Genomic DNA, 17,890 nt, shown 5'->3' with positions numbered 1-17,890 from the left:
AGTTTGGTGTCTTAAATGGAGATTTGCTTACAAGGTTTGGCAGGTGTTTCTCATATAATACCTGTTATTTCTAAGCTTGMCAAACATGTCAATATGTTGAGTTCAGGTATTACATGAATGATAAATCTCCTTGTGACGTGGAGCAGTGAGTGCACATGTTCTGGCATGGGCCTTTCCTGAGTTTTAATAGATACAGACAGGGTATGAAACATCTCTTCACCACAAGAGGTGTGTTTTTATCCTCTGCAGGTGCTGTGCTCTGCTTGCATGCACACCTAGCAGTTCCTCTGTCGCTGGTGTAGCATGGCTCCTTGCTCTGCAGGAAAGATGCTGCTCAGAATTYTTACCTCATATGGAAAAATAACTTCATGAATCTTTTCAGAAAGAGCAGCTTCCAGTTTACTGAGTGACTTAAACATGCTGTACTTTGCTTTGTTTCATCATGGTAGGAGTCACTTGTCTGTGTAACTCCTAACCAACAATGAAACAGGTAAAAACAAGCATAAAATAATGTAGTGTTCACAATATCTCTATAGGGGAGCAGTAGTAGCTAAACACCTTTTAACTTGATTTTGCCTGGCCTGGAAAGGAGCAGGATTGTCTCCTTCCCCATTTTCATGGGCTGCTCTCATGGGGCCAGGGGCCTGAAGGGAACATTTGGTTACCCCCAGAAACACTGAGTTTTGAATTGTCCAGGAGGTACCAGCCAGAAGCAGAGCTGTGTTGTGAGCTCATTTGAGGGAGAGCTGCTTCCCTCCTGTTTGGGTTTTGCTTTTTTTGTAGGTGTGATGTCATCATTCTGCGAGGTCTGCGCCGCCGCGTCCTCCAGGAAAACAAAACAGGGYGACGAGACCTGAATGTCAAATGCAAAAAACAAGCAGATCTGATTCTTCCTCTCCTCCCCCCCCCCCTTTTTCTTTGAAAGGAGGTTTCAAGCTGACTTTATACAGCAGGAATTAGCTTAATAGAGAAAAAAAAAAAAAGAGAGAGAGAAGCACAGTTATTTCTTTTCAGTTCTTACTATCAAGTTCTCAAAAATAACTCCTTCCTGGCCTCGCTGGAGGATAGGATGTATGTTGTGTGCCAGATGCAAATATAGGCGCATGTTATAACTATCCATATCTTCCTTGTTTCAGAGATCTTTTATCTTCTAATATAACTTTTTTTTTTTTTTTCTGATTAAGATCATTTTGGAGATATTTAAATGGGCACTACACAGTGTCTTTGTGGTAGTACTAGCAACAGCCTTCCACCAAGATTACCTTTGGGCCCTGGCCAGGGTCAGGGGAGTAGCCAAAACCAGCTGCTGGGCTGATATAACCAGGATGATTTTTATTCAGGCCTTTGAAATTRTATTAATATAAGAATGTATTGGAATTTTTCCTTCTTTCTGGGAGCWCTTTTGTGGCCTGGCAGCAGTCAGCTCTCATGCAGCTTGTTAGCTATACTGAGCAATACAGTTCCTGTAAACATGGATAGGTTTATTCTTTCTCARGCTAGAGCTTTAGATATTCCCTCATTCAGAATGACTTTGCAAAATAATCTGCAGAGAGGCATTTTGAGGCTTTTGGAGACTCTAAACTGAGTATTGGTAGTGAGAGGATGGGCTGGTGGTCTCTGAGAAGCTGTCCAGATGTCMTAAGAGCTTCTGGGCAGTGCACAGCACTGGAGCTGATATTCTTTGCCCCGTTGTGTTCAGGAACCTTAATTACTTCTTGGTTGCTCTTTATAGCTTGTGTCCAAATAGTGTTTTCTGGCATGGCCTGTTGAGCTCTCAGTAGCTCCCTGTCCAGCTGGGCTGCACGGGTGAGCTGCATGCATGATGAGGGAGCAGTTCTTGCTTTTTGCTGGTTGGTTGTTAGGGATGTATCTGCCCAAGGTATCAGGAGGTTGTCCTACTTTCCCAGTTCAAAAATCCAAGATCCTTAGAATTTAAAAAATGGACACCTGACGTTCCCTTTGTTTATTAGCCAACAGGAGCAGTCAGAAAATAGCTCTTCTTCTAATACACGAATTGTTGCTTGGAACTTAGCAGGTTTTTTTTTTCCCTCTTATTTGCCTGTTCTTACTGACAAACAAAAGGCATAATCCATTATTCCAAACTGCTGAAAGAGGCTTCAAATTGCCAGGTATGAAATTATGCTGCTTGTTCCGTTACCAGTAGGAAACGGCATGTGAGATGTTTCAAAACCTACAAAGGAGAAAGTTCTTTGTATGTGTGAATTTAGCATTCACAAAAGGTGTCAGATTGACAGCCATGGAGATTGTGGAGATCGGAATTTTATTTATCCCTAGAGAAGGTGCAGTGCAGACTGCAGTAGTGCAAAAATTTTCTGTATTATTCTGCTGTTAYACTCTACCTGTGCCCTTCACAGGCAGCCTCTTGGGGCAAAGAGCTCCTCCTTTCTCTGTGCCCCTTCAGAGAGCTGGCTGACAAAAGGATGTAAGAGTGGTTTTCCTGTGTGTGATGTGGATGTTTTTCTCCAGAAATCTAAACAGATGTGGAAGGAATTTGATAACATCTACCTCTAAACAGCTACTGGAGCAGAGACAGCCTTCAGCCCCCATGTTCTCTGGCTGGAGGCAGGTTGGGAGTCTCGAGGCAGAGGATGTTAGTGGTCATGGTTGTTACTCAGTGGCTTAGCTGTACTTCTGCAAAGATTTACCACTCCAGTATTGAAACTGATGCAGCCAACTTCTGCTTTGTCTGAAAATGTTTGATAAATTCTCCAGGGAAAGGRGAGGGTCTCTAGGAAGTGTCATGTAAGAAAAGTGTAGTGTTCTGTGTGAGTTGTCCATTTGCCAGAATGAAAATGGAGAGAGAATATCAAGCCTGTTTCTGGAAAACAAAACAAACAAAAAAAAACAAACAAAACAAAAAAAGAACCGCAAACTTAATACCAAAACAAACCAGCTGGTGATTGATTCTTGAAAATTCCTACCACCCTCCTGCCAAGATYTGTTGTGCCACTGCTCTCTTGGGACTGTTCTTGTGACTGTCCTCATTCCCTGGTGCTTTACTTGTTCATGTCTTGCTAGAGCCAGACTCCTCGGTCACGGATTTGCAGACCATTTTAAGGAGGCCCTTCAGCCCATGGAGTTCAGTCCTGTTCCAGCTGTGCTGTATGGTTATTGCTCTGGGTAGTAGCTTTAATCTTYTCCATCTCCCATCCTTCATTAGATGGCATGATTTTGTGCCTCTGAGCAGCGTGGTTTAGCTTAGACCAAATCACTGATTGCCTTCAGATCAGTGACTGCTGAGAACAGCCAGCGCTGCCATCCAGCATGGTCCAGGCCAGGACACGGCCTTCCAGCCTACTCCCAGCAGCAGGAATGCTYAAGGAGAAAAGTAAGATTAATTAACTGGCTTTTTCTTTGCAACGCTATTCCTTTATGTCTCCTGAACATCAGTTCAGTCTTAGGAAAGTCACCTGTTGGCAGCTTCCTGCCTCACTTCCTGAAAAAGCTGAGGCCAAAGTCCTTGAAAYAGGCAGGACAGCATTGTTTTCAGAAAGTCCAAGTGTGAGAGCAGAATTCCACCCTATCTCAATTAACCTTCTGTTTAATGCACAGAAAATAGTTTTGTCCATTGACTGAAGTCAAATTATTGTTCCCCTCAGTTAAAAGGTAGGAGTGGAGATGGTTGCTGATTATTTCTTTTTYGTTCATTTGCTTTTGTGAGTGATTGCTGAGAACAGCTGTATTAAGTGGCTTGATGTGTGAGCACACAAAGAACTTGTGAAATATCGAGGTGTTTGGATCTGTGCTGTTGAAATGGACCAATTTCTGATTACAGTTTCCTGTCAAATTTAGGATGGATGTATTCCTGCATGAGCTGAAATTGCYGTTTCAACCTTAAAATGCTGTAACACTTAGTAAATATATTCAAGTGACTTAAGCTCTTTCCTGCTTTCTCGACCAGAAAAAAGTACTGYATTTCTTACTTGAGAACTCAAAGAGTTGGTGTACCACAGGAAAATACTTTTYAAATACTCACAGAAAGAGTTAACCYATMYRGAATGAAGCTTGGGCATTAAACCTGCTTTGTGGGCTGTGTTTATGGATTGTTGTTCCAAGTATTTGCTTCAGGTGCAGATGTTGACCTACCTCTTTCATCCCTTGTGTTCAGGACAATTAGCAATATTACCAAACCAGAAAAGAGACAGATAATTTTTTAAAAGCAGGTTCTTGGAGAAAAGATGTAGTCATTTACCTTCCGTGTTTGCAGAATGATGTATCRACCTGTCTTTGTTTTGGAGAGGTAGTCAAGCACAAGGGTGTCTGAGTCCATGATTTGATGAACTTTTTGGGAAACCTGTAAGGAGAGATGTGTTGAATGTGCTGGGTGTGTTCCACTGCAGTGAATTCAACTCTTGACTCTACAGTGCTTGCAGGTGCTGGTGTTCAGAGAAAACAAAGCACTTAAGCATTCCATGCATGTGTCTTCCTCCTAGCGATATCTGTATGTGTAYAAAATAATGCTATAGGCAGGTAAAGCATAAAGGTTAATTTGTTTATGTTAGAGTCTCCATCTTAATGGAACTTTTCTTTGTACTTGCAAAACACCTCCTGAAATGGGGGCTTATTCCCTAGTGGGACCCGTCCTTGCAGTGCAATGTCAACAAGAGGGTGAACCAACCAGCTGGGTATTGCAGAGGCATTTTGCCAGCTGAGCATGCAGTTATCCCTGGAGAGCAGCAGAAGATGCTTCAGCACTGGACTATGGAAGATCAGAAGGACTTTTCTCCCTGCAAGAGAGGCTCCTCTTGTTTCCAGTTCCTAGACTGTCATGAATCTGTCCTGTGTTCAGTGAATCATTCCTGGAGAGCACTCAGGCAGTGTGGAGGAGGAAAATGCCTGGTGTGAATGCAGGAGGTATAAAAGTCAGATGAGAGGGGAGAGATCAGAATATGCCAGGACAGAAGTACAGTGAAACTGGGACTACAGAGGGGTCAGAGAGGAAGGAGCTGGAGCTGAAGAGGAACTGGAGCTGAAGGTTTGCAGAAAGGTGACCTGGGAGCTTGGGAGATGGGGAGGGAGGCAGCAAGAGAAGATGGGTTGGCAAGGGAGATGGCAGTCTGAATTCTGACACTTTCTAATTTTGGAATGCTTGCCTTTGTAACCTTAATAATTTTGTTCTAATACACCAGATACAAAAATTGCATTATATGTTCTGAGGAATTTGGTTACTATGGTAATGGGTATATAAGTACATAAGAGATGAGATGTCAGCAATCAGAACAGCTGTAATGTAGCACACAAACCTGTGACTGCCGGAATTTGGGAAGCAGGCCCTTACGAACTTCTGCTTCAGTCTCATTTCTCACTGCTAGGATGTGTGTTCCTGTGTGAAAGTGATGTCAGAGCTTCTACAATAAATCTTTTGGGTTTTTGGGATTCCAACAGACATACCCAAAAATTCTGGGTAAACAGACCACATACTTCCCATCTGCACCAGGATGGGGAGGTCTGTATTCCCACCCAGCCTCTGGAAGTGCAGGACCAATGCTGGCTGGATGGACCATGATCATTYGGGAAATGAGCRGGCTGCTGCTGCCCTGTGCTCTGGCACCTGCCTCCCTCCTTGCTCCAAGGCCAGGGCTGGCTAAGCCACGGGTGACTCATTCCCAGCATCACACAACCAGTTTTCCCCTCCCCATTGTTGGTGCCTTGTCTAGGTGGATTTGGGGCAGTGCASTTGGTACCTGGTAAAGTCTGTGCCAGAAGCCGTTGTGTTTACACARTTTACAGCAGTTGGGTGATGATGAGGTCTGGCCCAGCCATAGCAGCTGGGGAAGGTGATGGGGAGCAAGAGCATCCTGGGGAGTGTGAGGCAGAGATGTGGGGAAGCCGTTGGCACAGGAGTGGAAAGGRTGATGGCTCTTGTACACTTCTGCAACAAGAATATGTTTTCTATGCCCACTGTTCTGATTGAAAACCATTTCTACAGTGTTTCTCATGGCTGGGGATGGACGGGTTGTGAGGCTTATTCTCAACAGGCCGGAATTGAGAGCTGATGGAGCAGGGTTCAGGCTGGGCGAGTGCTGCAAGTGCAGTTCATCCCATGTGGGTGAGGGTCAGGACAGCACAGGGGACRGCAGTGTGTTGGAGATTGCTTACAGCCAAGCCTGATGTAATGGTGTAAGGATGAGTTAGTGCTAGTGAGGAAATGTAGGCTAGAGGGAAGCTGTTGATAAGTTTTCAAGGTCCAGTCTTGAGACAGTTTTAAGTGGTGTTTTGGTCATGATATATGCATGAAAGGACTGTTAATGGAATTTGCTGAAGCAAAGCTGGGGGACATTGTCAATCCAGAGGTGGACTGGAGTCTTTGGCAGGACTGAATGAGCCTGGAGGATTTGCAGTATGRAGACCTAAATAGAATAGTGAAAAGTGAATGGTCATGCAGTAGCAAGTATATAATAACATACAGAATATATGAAGATATATTATTATATGTAAAGATATGAAATACAAAAGTAAGATTTATCAGTTAGAAATGGAAAGATGTGAAAGACTTGAATATATCCCCTTGATACCATGCTGGATTTTAAACTTTAGTGCTCTATATCTAGGGAATAAGCAGATGCAGAGAGTTCTGGTGGAGAATTAAAAAAAAAAAAAAAAAAAAGCTTCATGTGGGACAGATGTGAGGAAGGGCTGTTAGGTTGGTCTGGGAAGTCAGTTCTCTCTCCTGCGTCATAAAGGGAGACAAAACTGGCTTTTTTCAGCTAACAGGCTTAAGGGGACAGTATTCTATCTCTCCTTRTGCTTATCCCTCAATATTGAAAAGGGAAGAAAACTGTGTTTAAACACTAAGGCTGGTGTGGAAAAAAGAGTAAGGCAGTGTAAACTTACAGTAATAAATCTGYAAATCAGTCTTAATCAGTTCTTAATCTTAAATTGGTTCCTAATCAAAATAGGAGTGGGGTTCTGGAGCAGCCTTGTAATCAGAGTAGTGGCTTTGAGAAGTTCTCAGGAGTTGGTTATTATTTGATGATTGGATTCTRTTATAAAGTTACTTAAAATAGCAGGAACAGGACTTAATTGGACCTTGAGTCCTGTGATCTTAACAATCCAATTGAGACATATTCCKTATGTCTGAGCCACAAATAGTTTTGTGTATTAGTTGAAATGAACATTTTCTTCATGAAAGCAGATAAAACTCATCAAATTAAAAGGTTATGCTTGTTATCTTAATACATCCTGAAAACTATTTTCTGTTTTAAGTGAAAACCATAAAGAGAAGGGATCTAGACCTTGCAGAAACCACTGGAGAAGCATTTCTTCAAGTAGGTAGGATAGTGAAAAAAGGGGATTTTTAAAATTTGTTTTTGTTTGGTTTGGGTTGTTTGCCTCTTCCCCTTATTGTGTGCTGTATAGGAAATGGTTCTGCTCAGTCATGTGAAGAGTGGAAAAAAATAACCTGAGCTTCAGTAAAACTGGACGAATTGTCATGACTTTGGGGAATTCCAGCAGGAAAGGAGGTGCTCACRGGCTCTAGAAATGTTTGACATAATTGCTCATTAAAGCTACCCCATTTATGGGTACAGATAATCTGGTAGCACAGATTTAACAGCTATAAAAGGTTTTAAACCTTTTTGAAGCTGAAATACGTTTGAACCCCTTTTTGAACATGTTTTAAGTTACAGGCTTAGGTTAGCAGCTGTAAACCCTCGCTGCACTGCACTGCCAGTGTCTTTATGTGCTCCAGTGGGTTGGTCAGTCCTGGAGAACAGAATAATCTTTCACTAGTCATCTGTTCTGACAGGGCTTCTCTGTCTGTCCCCAGTGCTGAAGGGTCATCACATACATGCACCTTGCTAGAACCTCTCCTTATTTTCCTGCAGCCTTTGGATAAACCTTTTTTCTGTTTATGATAATAATCCTGTATTTTATAAAATCCTGTATTAAAAGAATTTGACCTTTTTCATAACAAGGTGTGTCTTGATGGTGCTTGTTTGACCCTGGAAGTTCATCCAGGTTCTAATACTTCGCCTGTCTGGTTCTATCTGCTGTCCCTGGCAGTGGTGTGACAACCTGGGTGCTTCAGAGGCGGTGCCAGGAGCATCCAGGAATACCTCACCTGACCTGGCTCTGGATGTTCTTACTCAAGTAAATGTCTGGTTTTAAAARGAGTGTTTCTGTCTCTTGGGCTCAATGCCTCACAGTCACTTGTGCAAGTTCATTTTGCTGTTTATACCTTGATTGGTTGAATTCCTTCACTCTGTTATAAACACTTTGCTCTTCCAGTTTATGGCTTCTCTCTTTTTTTTTTTTTTTTGAGGTCTGAGCACTTATCATGGCCTTCTTACGATTTTTAACTCTTACACCTTTTGTCCTCAAGCTTAGTTTGTCTTTTTAGGCATTTCCAACTTCATATTTCTAAGGTTTTTTTACTGTACTCCCATTTTACTGCTATATGTAAGTGAAGAATAATCTCCAGGATCAGGCCATGTCAGAGACTTCATAATGTATTGTCAGAAATTCTGTATAATTTTTCTGATTGATTCTTTATCTTGTTTTAAAATGAAACAAGTCTGACATTGCTGTAATTKTGCAATTATTTTTTGTTGAGCTGTCTGTAGCAGGCTCAGCTCCTGAGTTATGTTTAGTTTAAGAGTAGATATGTGCTTTATGTTTCTTTACTTTTTTTGACCTTTCATCTCCTGCCTTGTTGCTCATTCATACTCTTTTTTTAAGGTTCTTGTGTACTTTTTTGATGCTGTCAGCTGCCCTAAATAAAACAGGTCRTGTACCTTTCCCTCCCATTCCAGATCTTAAGTGCAGATACTGTGCTGGATCAACACAGTATCTGTGGTCACTCTGGTTGCAAGAACCTTTTCTCTTGTTCAAAATGTAGTGTAATTATTATATGACTTTTTGCTTTTTTCAGTTTTATRTCAGTTAAGAGGTTATGATTCTGTTCTCCACCTACCACTAATTCTCACAATGATTGTATATACTTTTTCCACTTCTTTTTGAATATCCTTTTGAGTTGTTCTGTTCTTTTAATGACATATAGTCTAGTGCATAAAGGCTTCATTTTCTCGTTCTTCATGTATCACAGTCACCAAGTGATTAGCATGTTGCTCCCACTAATTAATAGTTCAGTTAATTCTTCTGTTCACTTTGGCTGCAGCCGTTGTTGGGAGCTTCTCTGTAGCAGCAGCTGCTGGAAGGGGACAGCAGCTGTGACAAAAGCTGTACGTCACTCTGGAGCTACGTCAGATTTCAGGGCAGCTGCTTACTTGTCCCCATAGATCAGTATTGTTTAATTTATGTGTTTATGGAAGGACCAGCTGTCTTGGTCTGTGACAGCACCTTACCCACTTATCTTCTTTGTGCAGGTCATTTACCTTCTCTCCTGCTCCCTTGTTCTCCTGTGTGGCATTTTGTCAGGCTGGGCGACTGCCTGAGGTTTCTCGCTGTCGCAGCTTGGTTTGTAGGGTTGTTCCTGCAGAATCTCACAGTGTTCTCCTGGATTTTTCTGTTTGTATTTGACTTCCTTTTCTGCCTTAGGTCCTTCCTACTGGCATCAGTTTTACCAGGTTTGTACTTGCTCAAATAACAGTCTGACCCATGGACTGGAGGGTTGGACGCAGCTTCTGGCTGAAGTGGGTGTGTGTCCTGGAGTTCTTCTGCACTCCAGGGAATTAATTTGCAAGCTCAATTTAAACATTTTCTCTTTTTTCTTTTTTTTTACTGATTGACCAGAAAGACTTTGAATTGCTTCCTTTCAGGCCTCTTTCCTAAAACTATGGTGATACTGCCACTTTTTAATTGCTTCTTTTCTCAAGGGTAATTATYTGTGTTGTGAGCTTTAGTAGCTTATTTCTGAGTTATTTATGCTGAATCCAAAATAGCTAATTTGCTTACGTTTACYCTATTTATTGTTCTGGGACAGAATTGCTTAGGGGTCAAGAAAAGGTTTCTTTAACTCAAGTCCCATTAGGATATCTGACTAATTTTTTTTATGGGCAGCTGGAGTTTCCCAGTATTTTTGACTCTAGACTTAATTGACTCTCATCAACTGKCCTCTTGCTAACCTCTTCCTGGCCAGTGTGCTGCAAGCACAGCATCTCCCACCCTGGATCTGTTATAACATGTGCTTCTCAGTTGGAGAGACATGGCCATGGAGAGATGGCTGTAAGTGATGTGCTCACAGAATGTTTATTTATGTGATGCTTTACGTTAGTAAAGGAAAAGAGTTGGCGATGGTTGTGAACTTAATGAATTGCAAAAGAAGGGGGACAGAAGATTTCATTTTTTCCAGTTGCCTTCCTCATAGCTTTGCTAGCCTAAGGAATCACTAAATTTAGAGCTGACCTTCTTAATAAATGTACCAGAACTATCACGAGCAAAGACATCCAGGAGATGTTAGYGTTGAATGTGTCAGGGAATGGTGAGCACTTCTTGAGCTTTCAAGGCATTGGTCTTTGAGAATCGAATGCTGGCTATTCTTCAGCTGTTCTGTGGGTCTGATTTTTGATCTCATTAGATACTCTATTTTAAATAGTAGGGAAAAAAAGCAAGATGGTTTTTTGCCTTATTTTTTCTCAGTTACATCAGTAATGTTTTTTATATGCATTGTTTAAGTGGTAGGGTCAGTGGTAGAGTCAGTGATAGATTTGGTGTATGACATTGTAAAAATTGCCAGTTAACAAAACTAGTATTTTCAGTACTGGTAGCGTTAGGTATGTGTGTGTTTGCTTATAACTCACATATGAAACCTGTCAAAAGAGATTTAGTTTGTTCAGAAGATCTTGTCTTTAACAGAAGAACACGCTTACCCAGTTAGTTATCTTTTGCACTACTTAAAAAACTTGAACGATTATAGGAATAATTAAAAATAAATATTTACACCCAGCCCAGAAACACAGATCCTGGGCTTGTCAGTGAAGGTTTGGGAAATGCAACTTTCTGACCCTTTTGTTAGTGACATTCCTGGAAAGTAAACACCCAAGCAGAACAGCTCAGGGGGATCAGAAAGTGTGCTGGGGTAAGTAATTCAAGGAGTTGATGATGGACATTTTAGTGTCAGAGTCTTGAGAGGAAATCAAAGTAAGGCGCAGAGTCTACAAGTACACGTATAAGAGAAATGCAAGCAGTGCTTGAACATAAAAGTGTCTTCCTGGGGCTATTCTGTGAAAAAGTATAATAAAAGAAAAAAAAATAGAAAAGCAGAGAGAGAAAGGAAAAGAAATTCTGCAAGAAGGTTTTTTCAGGATAGAACCCTTCCTCAAAAATCTTTTAAAAAGAWATTGAAAAAGGAATYTTACAGGAATGGTAGGCTTGTTCCTTGTCAGATGAAGAAAGAAGTACTGAGTTGGGAAGAAAAGCTTGTTTGAGCATAGATGCTCACACAGACAAAAAGTCGCAAGAATTYGCTGTAATATCCAGGTGCAGATTCATCTTATCCTTCTAATCTGTTCCTTCCAGAAATACCTAGGTGAGGGAATGTGAAAGATAAARGGGACAGAATTTCATGTCTGTTCTTTGCTGAGCTCYTATGGAGAAGGATCTCTGTTCCTGTGCAGGAAGCACAACTTTGTTACCAAGATGTAAATGGGGTTATAGACCATGTGAAGTGCCCTTGCTGCTGTAAGGCAGGTGATGGAAGTGTCCAGCATGGCTCTGAGATCTCACCTGCTTCAGGCTTTGGCACTAGAAGGGTCTTCTCACTTGGAGATGAAACAATTCTGTCTTTTCCCTTCCCCTGGGGACTGGCAGAAAGCAAAGGAGCATCTCATGTACATGAGCTTGGACTGAAAAGCAAGGTGGAAAAGAATCTCAGTGGGGCTTGCCATACTCCACAGGTACCTTCCACAGTCCAGTTTGCTTATCCTACTCCAGGTGGTTTTGTTCTGCTTATAGTTGGCATTATTTTAGGATGATKGGTTTTGTGACAGCTTTTTGGATATTTTTCTGAGTATTTAACATTTTTCTAACAGTTTCTTGTAGAGTGTCATTCATCTGCACCTCCCTTTTCCATAATGACTGACAGCCCTGGTGGAGCCAGTGTGGAGAACAAATGTASTGAAAAGAATGATTTTAAGATCATTAAGAGAAAGGCAAGTTCATTACTTTGTCAGCGTTTTCTTGTCTGAGCTGCAGCTCATGACTAAGTGGTAAAAGTAAGTTAGCAGGATCCCAAGGAGATGTTCCTGAGTGCCCTTTGCCCCTTTGCAGGGCATGAGAGAGGTTAAATGCCCCTTGCTGCATCTCCAGCCTTTTTTTCTGTTTCATTTCAGGGGTTTGGTTTCATTGTTTTTTTGGTTTTTTTTCTCCTTAATTGACACTCTAGGAAGAATTCCAAATTGCAGAACTAGGAGGAGAAAAAATAACATGTTGTTAGCTTTGTGGGAGAGRCTTAGCCAAGTGCTCAAGGAGTCTGTGATATGGGGTTTCACATGAGTCAAGGGATTACAATTCCTGTCTGTTCTGGGAGGTTTGAGGTGCTGATGGACCTTCCATTGTGACAGTCACTGGAACACAACTGTCTTGATGCCATCTGCATGGGGTCACTGAGTGTAGACAGGAAGCTGATTTTTAGCTATTCAAGGAAACAGCCACCTTCTGCTGTGAGCAGAGTAGCTCTTCTTCCATGTGTTCAGAGCATGTTGAGGCCCTTGAGAATTGCTCTGCTTTTGTCAGAACAGGAAAAAAACAGCTGACTGGATGGACCAGAGCCTGGGTTAAAAAAGATTTAAAGAAATGCAAAGCAATAAAAACATATATAGCTTTGACAAGCTTGCTGGAAGGAGAAATGTGATGCAGTGAGCAAGAATGTACTTTCCCAGAAACTATCAAGRACCTGATGAACGTGTGTCCCTCTGTGTTTGCTGAGCTGTGCAGAAGGATGGATATAAGACAGTCTTGAATCTGACAGCAGCACACTGGCTGCAGTTTCCCTGAATTTCAGAGAAGCCAACGGAACTCCTTCTGTCTGTGCCCTTGTGGAAAGGCCCCACCACTTGCTGGCACTTGGCTTTTGGGAGCAGCAAATAAAGTAATAGGACCTGTAGTGGGTAACTCCTGCCATTTATCTTTCTGGATAAGGTAACTCCATGCATAGAATTTGTCAGGCTAAAATTTTAAAGRCCAGTTAAAATGCAGATCACAAAATTAAGTCAAGGGTAATAGCRTCWTTCCTWAAGTCACTTATATCAGCACTGCCCRATATAATGAGCSTTCATTTCTTCTGATGCTGGACCTTCATCATCTCTTCTGCTGTGTTCCCATGAACTGTAGAGCCTTTCCACTTCCCATTCTAAGTTTGATTCCTACWTCTCTTAAGAGTACTTTCATCCTTTTTATCTAGCAAGYTTTTATTCAGAGTTTATAGAAATGGGGAGTGGTTTGTCTGCTACTCCAAAAAAAATTGTGCTTTCAGGTCAAGTATTCAATACTACACAGAAACTTTTAAAATTCATTATTTTAAACATTCTTATAATCTAACCATTCTTCAAGCATTCTTACCATTTAGGTCTTACTTCAGGCATAATTGCAAGTAAAAGAAAAAAAAATAAAAGTCAGTTCTTTCAATAGTTTCAATTTATCATATTTATAATAGTTRTGGAAATTTTCAGTGTCAGCTGGAATCCATTCAGGAAATTTTTAATAGTGTGTTGAGAGGATAATTTAATCTCAGCTTCATACACTCCCTGGATCTGACCCATATGCAAGTAAGAGAAAATCCTTTTTCCCATTTTTGACAGTTGCATGATGACACTCATTCCCCATCTTATTTGATGCTTTTGCATTAGATCGTGCCAGAGAAAATTACACAAAAATTTAGCAACTGTTTGCGCTACTTGCAATGCAGATTCTTAAAAAAAAAATCTAAATATCAGTTTCTAAATAACGTTATGTTGTGGTGGGAAGTTTTTTGGTGGTGTGAGGGTTTTTTTTTTGTTGGTTTTATTACTTTGAGTAAGATGATCTGCAAAGAAGCAGTAGTTTTCTGTGTTGAATATTCACTTTTTAGTCTTTGCTGTTAGCTCTAAAGATCATAGGGACTGAAACTGGTCTCCTGCTTGGTTTGTTTGTTTTTAGAGTGTTATATATATTCTATCAGGGAAAAACACAGTGTAACTATGTTTGACACCAAAGAGGAGTTTTTATAGATGGTAGTGTGTTAAGCGATGGGATAGTGGATGACTCTAACATAGAATAAGATTTATGTCTCAAACTGTAAATAACTTTGTTTGTAGTTCAGTAATGGAGGACAGCTTTCATGTTGGCCTCCTTAGCTGTCATGGAAGTCTGTGTGGCTCTTGTTCCCAGTGAAAAGGGGGAGACACGGGGTGATGGATGCTGAAGTCTGTTGTTTCCATTTTGTGCTCACATGGTATTTGTTTAGCTCTGGTTCTGATATTCTTGTGTATAGAAGTTGAAGGATGTTGAATATGTTAATTCCTTGAAATTCCATTTGTGGGGACAAAGCGTGCTCTCTTCAGTGCTAATTATCTACAAGTGTTTCTGTGGTGTTATTTGATTTCTGCAAACTTTTGAGCCATCTTAAAGGGCTAAAATGCTTTGCTGTATCTCATGGTTAGTGTAGCCAAGTACCTTCTAGTCACTGTCTCTCACTGAGTTGGTCTGGATGGGGACTTGAGAAATCCTATGATTGACAGCTGAAAATCTTAAAATGTGTGGTTCCCTTCTCTTCTGCAGGGAGAGCCAAACACATTCTCGTAGTACATTGGTTTATTACCTGAAAATGGTTATCTGGGACATTGACAGTTGTCAGAGAGTTAAGTGTAGTGGACAGATTTTAATTTCTCTGAGGTCTCTGTAGCATAAGACTGAAATATGCACTTTAAATATGGCAACTGACCATTTGTAGCTTTGCTTGTTCTGCTCTGCAGCATCCCAGGGGATGTTAGTCACAGGGGTGGGTCTTARCTTCAGCTTGAGATGACATGACAGGAGGCAGAAAACTCCAAAGAGAACAGGTCTTATCCCGTCGTCATCTTCAGCTTTCTTGTGTCAGAGGTTCAAGGGGTGTGTGTGTACCTTTAATATAGCCATAATTACAGGGATGTAACAGCTTATCGATTCATAGACTTTTGTGGATGTGTGYATGCGGTTTCTGCTAACTGATAGTTGTTCAGATGAAAGTAATTTGATAAAACATTTTGGCCTGTAGTCAGTGTCATTTACACCAGTAATGGTAGCCACTAAGTGTAGTGAGTTCAGACTACTGTGTGGAAATAGAGCTGGGCYAGTCCTGTGTTTTGGTCATTTCCTGGTTTGCTTTGAATCTTTCTCATGTTGCTACACCACCTTATTGGTTAAGAGTGGAGTTCATCTRGTGGTAGTTGTGTTTATGCAGTGCAATGTTCTCTTTCTGTGTGACTGACACTAGGAAGAAATGTGAATTTATTTTTTCTAATTTTAGCAGCCTGCAAGGTGGCTTGTAGGTAGTCACGCACAGTCAAAGGGTGCCGTATCCTGTTTGCAGTGCCTGTTCCTTGGCCAAAGCCAGGACCCAGCCACCTGATCTGAGCTCAAATGAGATGATCAGTCCCATCCACTGGGAACAACTGTGTTTCACASTATAGCTGCACCAATCTGAAACACCTGTAGGGAAGAGACTGTACTGGTGGAAGAATGTAAAATCCCAAGTGCAACTTGACTGTRCTTTAGAAAACCAGCTGCCTGCTGATGTGCGATTTAATATTCAGTGCAGTTTAGTTGGAGRGTTGATTTTTTGTTTTAATCTTAAGTCTCGCCTGTTTTTTTAACACACTTAAAATAATGCAGTAGCTGCTTTGCATGCCACTTCTCCTGCCTTCTGTTTTCCCACAGCATTCAGGTGTCATTACTGCAAGGCAGGAGGCAGAGCTTTGGCACTACTGGGCTTTGGCAGGCAGCACCTGTTGTCTGGGTAAAAAGAACACTGAGGAAATTTCATACTGTATCATCCATAAAAAAAGGGAGCACTTTATTAAGCAAGACTATGTAAAGCTTTCTTATGGATGGAATTTACATTAATGCATTTTATTGTTTCATCTGAGCAGATCAGATGATAAGCACAGTGTCATGTACACGTTTSTGACTATTCTGTTAAATAGGTTTTAATACTTAATGTTTTTATTCTCATGCATTTCAAAGCAGCAATTATTTCCAAGTATAAAGATAATGAAAATTGTCTTGATGCTCTCAGGATTAAAGGGGGCAAAATGTATTCTAAGGTGTATCATGGTAGGTGAGGAGTTCTGYTCTGTCCTGTCCCACGCCTTTGTGTTGTCAGTGGGGCCTGGTAGGAGTTTCAGCTGCAGGAAGAAATGTTCCTGTTGATGACATTTCAGAGGCATGCTCAGAAAGGATGCCAAGAACCAGTCTGGTGGCTGGTTTGGCATGGGAGGTTGGTGGGGAGGGGGAGAAGGCTGTAATCCATCTCAGCTGCAAGCGCAGGGTTTTCCCCTCGCGCTGGCTCTCACATGCACGCCCGCTCACGGGGACATGTGACTTTTGGCCATATTAGCAGGTTTATCCAAGCCTAGCCCCTCTGACTAACAGATGTAGGGAAAAGGGCATTCTGGGATTGCAGCAGTTGCTTTTGAACAATGTCCTTTTTGTAAGAATCTGATGCTTCTTAAAAGATGGAACATGACATCATTACCGTCGATCCAAGAAACATTCCTTCAATAATACTGAGTGTGCTCTGGTTATCAGCTCCCTTCCCCCAGCTCCTTTCTCTTGCTTTTCTGACATGCTTTTTGTCTATTGTTTTGTCGGGGGCTGTAAATGTGAAACAGTTGTCTTTCAGTGTTATGTGCTTGCTAGGGCTGGAATCAAGTGGAATATTGTTGATTTATAAGAAAGAAAGAAAAATAACCAAACCCCCACTTTTCCTCCAGCTTTCATAAATGTAGTGTGCTTCAGGTAAGAGCTGAGCTGGAGCTAATTATTTCCCTTCCCACACGGTATTAGTTACTGTGTTATGCAAGGGAAGGTGGGAATATCACAGTCCCGWTCCTCGTCGGCAGCTGTGTGCAGATGCTGGTTGCTTCCAAGGCTCCTGCAGTGATCCTGCATCCACAGGAGATGTATGTGTGCTCAGCAGTGCAGGGTGGCAGAGTTGGAAGCAGCTGCATATTTTCTATATGTGTTTATGTATGTTCTTCTACTTGGTCCACCACTGGGATTTGAGTCAACTTTTCCTTATCCCCTGAGAGAGGGCTATGACGGAGCACATTCTGGGCTGCATTATAAATCCCTTTGAATGCTGATTGCTTGGAGGAAAATGCTGGATTTTGCTTCCCTTTTCTGTGTACTCTCTTCCATGCGTGTTTTCCTCAGAAAAACTGGAGGCTCTTGTGTAGTTTACAACTGGGTATGTCTGGGCTGTGTTTCACAGCCAGGCTCTGCAGCAATGCTGGGAGGTCTCTAACAAGGAGCGGGCAAGCTGTGGTGCTTCCACACGCTGCAACTCTCTAGAGAAGAGATCCGCTGAGCACAAACATGCAGGAATATGTCTTTTTCCATCTTTGCAGGAATTGCTCTGCAGGGAGTGGAAAACAAATGATTCATTGATGGTCTAGAGCCTTGGAGAAAGGTGGAGTTTATAGTGTCCAGAAAGGGAGGAGAAATGGACAGGGTCTTCTGATATGTTGGTTAAACTCAGGTTTGTTGTCTTTCACATCTTCATAATGGAAATAAACCCCCAACTTTTTAAAAAAGTAAATTTGAGATACAAAATAGGAATAAAAAAGCACAAGTCTTGGCCAGATTTTTTGGAAAGAAGCGAAATGTGTGATTAACTGTTTGCCAGTGACAGAATTGTTTTTGTTGGTGACAGTTTACAGGAATTTGATAGGAAATCCCAGTATCTCCCTTGAATAGGAAAAAAAAAGGCTTTTTGCTTGTAGCGGTTATTTGG

The 17,890-nt window shown here is 41.5% G+C and overlaps 1 protein-coding gene across 2 annotated transcripts in view; it reads left to right on the top strand.

Moving 5' to 3' along the window:
- Window positions 1–17,890, top strand: part of TAOK1 (TAO kinase 1) — a 64,839-nt gene that overhangs the window by 10,458 nt on the left and 36,491 nt on the right. The gene's annotated exons all lie outside the window — the stretch shown is intronic.

This window comes from Malurus melanocephalus, unplaced genomic scaffold, assembly GCF_030028575.1.
Source record: "Malurus melanocephalus ecotype Western Australia unplaced genomic scaffold, MMel_1.1 scaffold_162, whole genome shotgun sequence".
In the NCBI taxonomy this organism is placed as follows: domain Eukaryota; kingdom Metazoa; phylum Chordata; class Aves; order Passeriformes; family Maluridae; genus Malurus; species Malurus melanocephalus.
This window is presented reverse-complemented; position numbering and strand designations above follow the sequence as displayed.